We start from the raw sequence: 6,000 nt of genomic DNA, 5'->3' as shown, positions 1-6,000 counted from the left end.
GTCCAGGATGTTCTCCTCGATGGAAACAACATCCAAAGGTGCTCCAAGAGCACCAAGGAGGAGGGAGAGGGATGAAGCTGTGTGATGCATGGAAAGGGGTGCCAGGATTAGGGAATTAACAGCACTTCCCTCCTTCCCAGCTCATCCATGCAGGGGACACATCTGTCCCCACAGCCCCAAAGCTCCTGGGGACGAGACACATTCCCAGCCAGCACAGGAGTCACTGGAGCTGATTTCCCAGGGCACAGGCACAGCTGTGAGAGCAGGGAAGCTGCCAAAGTCCGTGAGGGAAAAAAAAAAAAATCCTGATTAATATCATCCTCCTGTGGATCCCGCGCTGCAGATGTGCAGCCTGCTGAGTCGGCAGCTCCCGAGACACAGGGCTGGGAAAAGCAAGAATGTGCAGGGATCCAAGTGCCACAATGCTCCTGGGGACAGCACAGCACAGGGGCAAGGCAAGGATGCTGCCCTTCCATCCCATGAATTCCCATAAGGCAGCGAGTTGTTCCATCTCTGCTGTTTGGTGGCATTCAACCTTTTAGGAACAGCATCCCTGGGATAAGCTGCCCATGAGCTCAGGCAGGTGGCAATGAAGCCACTTAATCAGCTCCCAAGCTGGTCACTGTCCTGATAAACACAAAGCCTTTTATTCCAAGTTGGTTTTTTTTTTTTTTTAATTTTGTTTCAGGAAAGGCTGAAACTCCTGGCACTCCTCCACAATAACCACTGGACAGCTGCGGGATAATCCACACTCATATTCCTAATTAAACCAGAGAGCCTCCTTCCCTGCTGAGGTGACCCATTGGAAATTAATCAGCGAGGGACCAATACCAGAGCAAAAATCAGGGAGAAAGACATTGCCTTCCCTGATTAGACAGGGAGGAAAAGTCTCCTGGAAAACAGGAATCGACTGCAGTGTGCTGGCCCAGCACCTCATCGACCCGTGCGGTCCATTTAGGAATTCTAATGAGCTTCCACGGAGGAAAAAGGAAATAATTTGTGTAAGAAAATGGGGTGTTACTTCTAGGAAAAGTTGTTCAATGCTGGCTCAGGAATTTCATCCCCAGGAGGGTCGGAGAAGGGTTTGGGAAGGCAGGTGCAGCTGCTCTGGCAGGGCATGGAGGGGCCAAACAGGACACACAACTTTCCCAAAAAGGGAAAGCAGGGGAAAACCTCCATCCTTCCCATCCAGCCACCTCCATCCCATTACCCACAGTCCACCTGCCTCCCATTGCTCATCCCTCCAACCCAAACTCCTCAATTCCATTGCCTATTCCTGCACCACATCCATCCATCCATCCATCCATCCATCCATCCATCCATCCATCCATCCATCCATCCATCCATCCATCCCAGAACAACCAACCACAGTCCTTTGTCCATCCCTCCAACTCAACCACATCCATCCCATTGTCCATCCCTCCTGGTAAATCTTTCATGACCCATCCATCCTATCCAACCACCTCCATCCCATCCAACCACCTTCATCCCAAAGCCCAACCCTCCCAATCCAACCAGCTCAATGCCAAAGTCCATCCATCCCATCCAACCATCTCCATCCCAAAATTCATCCCTCCCACCCAACCACTTCCATCCCTCCCATCCAACCATCTCCATCCCAAAATTCATCCCTCCCACCAAATCACCTCCATCCCAAAGCTCACCCCTCCCATCCAATCACCTCAATCCCAAAGCTCATCCCTCTCATCCAACCAACTCCATCCCAAATTCCATTTCTCCTTGTGATTCCCAAAGGGCCCAGCCCACACAGTGGCCACCCCTCCCAGTTCCACTCCCCACCTTTCACAGAGCACAGGAGAGGAGCACCAGGGGGATGTGGTGCCAGATGTGCCCAGCTGTTGCACACCTGGGCTCATACATCTTTAACCACTGCCCCAAACTCTGCAGGCTGAGCACTGGTGATGAGAGAGAAGGAAGCCAGAGAGGGGTTTCTGTAGCCTCCCCAGGACCTCCACACCTGTCTTCCAGCACGGATGGCTCCATGAATATTTCATCCCTGACCTTGTGGCTTTGGCAGCTTTTGCTTGGTTTTCATTGCAGGTTTTTTTTTCCCCTCCTCCTCTGCTGTCTGTCTGATGCTTCCTCATCCTGCACTAATGACCCACCCCAGGAGAGCCTTGGGACCCCCATGCTGCTTCCTGAAATATTTATGGAGCAGGAACCTCTGACCAGGGAGGCAACTTTGTGGTGGCAGCATGAGCACAGCCCCAGCACATGGAGTGGGGGAGGATCCTTCCCTCCTCTGCTTCCCCAGCCTATCCCAGAACAGGGAACACGAGGAGCCATCTCCAGCAAGAGCATTTTTAGGGATAACATTAAATAAACTCCTAAATGCAATTAAAAATGAGCTCCTGAGCATCTTCTCTGTGCCCTTGGAGTGAGACAAGATGAGGGAGGGAAGAAATAAGCAGCAGAGCCTTTATTTTAGGGACTACAGATAATCAGAAAGGAAAAGTATTTTAATTTTGGTTAATTCCCTCTTTTTCCCAATGCTGTCCCACTGTTGAGGCAGAACCCCAGCAGTCACCACACTCTCCAAGGATGGAAAACCTCATTCAGGTCACCTGGGGCCTTTTTTCTCTCTATGGTCATGGCTTATGTCTCCTTTCCCAAGTTCCACAATTTCTGGTGTGCTCTGCTGTGGATCATCACCTTCCCAAATATGAGCCAAGCCCAGCCTGGGTCCTTCTCTTCCCACAATTCCAGGATTTCTTGCAGGGATCCAAATCAGGGGCAGGAAAGGAGCAGGGAAAACTCTATATTCCTTTTCCAGAGAAAGCAGAGAGGGCAAATCCCAACTCCACAGCTTCCCATCCCTCTGGGCAGCTGGAGAACATGAACCCACCTGGGCAACACGGCCCTTCCTTAAAACTTAATCAGCAGCTGATGAATTTTTCACAAGGACAAACAGGCCAGGTAGTTGGTGTCCATCTTTTATTAATGTACAGCAGGGGAGGGAAGGCTGTGGGTGGAGAGATGCAGGCTCAGTCAGGTCGAGAAGTTCTTATGGCCAAGAGCTCTGTGGGGCTGGGATGCACTGGAAAAACTCCTGTCAACCCAAAGCTTCAAATCTGGGCTAAAGCTGAGCCTAAAATTTGCCTGAATTTTCACAGGGATAGGTTTTGAACTGTTTGCTTGCTGGGGAAACGTGGTCACAGATGCTCCCAGCACTTTCCTCATTCCACTGTTCACATCCACATCAGGGTGCCCGTGGCTTTTGCCACTTTCTTGGAAGATCAACCCTTAAATCCAAACCCTGCTCTGACCAGAACCATATCCTGACCTTCCTGCTAAGCAAAAAACACTCCTGTGAGAGTTTTTGAGAGAGACAACTTGGAACAGCCCCCAAATCCCATTTCCAACCCATCCCCAAGCCCATTTTGCATCCAGGGCAGGAATAACCTGCTGCTCCTACCTGTCTCCATTCCCATGTAACAGCCATGAATCCCTGTGTAATAACAAGTTTAATTAAACACAGCCTGGCCACAAAACCTGGCCTGACACTTAACTGGCACCTGAGAAGATGCTAACGAGAAGGACGTTAATTACCCAGCTTATTAGACGTCCACATTATTAACATAACCCTGACAGAATTAACTTGATACAAACTATCCCACAAATATTAATTGCCTCAAACTTCCTCGTAACTGGGAGGTATTAATAAGGCAGTAATTATGTATGGATTGGAGAGCTGGAAGTTAATGACGTGGCAATTTGATTTGTCTGGGAGAAGGGTGATAAACCCAAGGAAGTGTTCTCCGAACAATCAATGGAGATTTAATTAACGGGCCGGCGTAAATGGGAATTAAACGCCCGCGACGGCTCGTTCCAAGTGTTGTGACAAAGGTTCTCAAGATGAGGTGGCATGGAAGGGATCTCTCTGGTGACAGCATCTCCAGTCTCCAACCAATGCATGATGTGTTCCTCATAAAATCGTGGAATGGTTTGGGTTGGAAGGGATCTTAAAGATCATCTCGTTCCAGCCACACTGCCATGGGCAGGGACGCCTTCCACTAGACCAGGTGGATCCAATCTCATCCAAACTGGCTTTGGACACTTGCAGGGATGGGGAATCTACAGCCTGGCTGAGAAATCTCTTCTTCTTTTTCTTCCCTCATCCAAGGAATCCTTGGGATGCACAGAGCTGATGAGAGAGGAGCACTCCCATCCCCATCTGCTGTTTATCCTCACTCCCACCTCCAGCCCAAGCCCAGATCCACAAACACATCCCCTCCAGGTGCCCTTCAGCAGCAGTCACTTGGGGAAAGGCTGAAAGTCTCAAAGATCTGAGGTTTCCCACTGCCAGAGGGCAGGGTTAGATGGGATATGGGGAAGAAATTCTATTCTGTGAGGGTAGTGAGGCCCTGACACAGGTTTGCCAGAGAAGCTGTGGCTGCCCCATCCCTGGAAGTGTCCAAGGCCAGGTTGGATGGGGCTTGGAGCAGTCTGGGACAGTGGAAAGTGTCCCTGACCATGGCAGGAGGTTGGAACTGAATCTCTAAGTTCCCTTCCAACCCAAACTATTCCATGATTCTGTGCCCAGGCCTTTCTTTTGGATGCACACACCACTGCCAAAGTGAAAACTTCAAATAAATCTCCATCCATCCCTCAAATCTCTCCTGACACCAGCAGGTTTTTTCTCCCATCCAGCTGATGGAAGTGGTTGTCCTCTCTCTCTCTCCTGTTGTTGCACCCTCATCAGGATGTGTTCCACACCTCTGGAAGTGGGCCCTGACTCTGTGGTAAGGAAGATCCAGTACCATCATTTCCATAAATTTCAGCTTCTCCAGCAACCAGACAGGCAGGATGAGCCTCACAGGAGCAGGGAGTGAGCCAGTGCTTTGGCACAGCCCTCCCAGAAGGGGCTGGCAGCACATTCCCTTCACATTCCAGGCCTCCTTCCCCCTCTCTTCCAACCTCTCTTCCCTTTATGTAAATGGAAAATAACAATTAGTTTATTTTTGCTTGTGCAAATTGCAGCTCCCAGGGAGCCACCAGCTGCCAGTGTCGTGCTCCAGCCTCGGCCTTTTCCATGAATAAATAACCTGGTGGGGGTGGGAAGATGATCCCTCTGCTTTCCCTCCACTCCCATCCATGGAAAGGAGAGATTGGAGAGGGGGTGAAAACCCAAGGAACGTTTGGGTTCTGTGGTGTGGGTAATTAAACACTGCTGATGATTTAATTGGGAGCTTGGCAAGGAGGGATATGGAGTTGTGGGGATGGAGAGGGGAACAAGGGCATTCCCAGGCATTGGGGGTGGTGATTCCAAGGAAAGCTGCACTTCCCAGAGAGCTGAGATAGGGTATGGGCTGGCAGGATCTGAGGACTGACACTGTCCTGGAATGTTTCCCACTTGGCACTGGAGCTGTTTCCCCTGCATCCCACATCCCACCCACTTGATCCCAGCACCTGCACCCACGCAGGCAGTGATGGGTATGAGTTGGAATTGCTGGGATTTGCTGGTGTTGTATCTTTGATGGAGTTTATCCAGTCAGGAAAGGGTGGGCTGGGCAGTGCCAGGCTCCTTCTTGATCCTCATGATCCAGAGTTTCCTTCTCCTCCTGGATCAAGGGGCAGTGACAAGCAGCACACAACCTGCTGCAGGGAGCATCCCATATCTCACATTCCATATCCCATCTCCTATCCCCATATCCTGCATCCCAATTCTCATATCCTATTTATCATGTCCTTTATCCCACATCCAATATTATCATACCTGGCATCCCATATTCTAAATCCTGCATCCTACTCCCTCCATCCCACCTCCTGCATCCCACATTCCTGAATCCCACTACCCACAGCCAAGGCCCTGTATCCCTGCATCCCCTATCCCATATCCATATCTTGCATCCTATACCTTCATCCCATACCTGCTGTCCTGTCTCTGTGCATCCTGCATCCCACATCCCTCCTCCTGCATCCCACACCCATATTCTGGATCCAGCTTCCTGCATCCCAATTCCCACAGCAGCAGCTGCA

The sequence above is a fragment of the Erithacus rubecula genome (assembly GCF_903797595.1).
Source record: "Erithacus rubecula genome assembly, chromosome: 3".
Classification (NCBI taxonomy): Eukaryota; Metazoa; Chordata; class Aves; order Passeriformes; family Muscicapidae; genus Erithacus; species Erithacus rubecula.
This window is presented reverse-complemented; position numbering follows the sequence as displayed.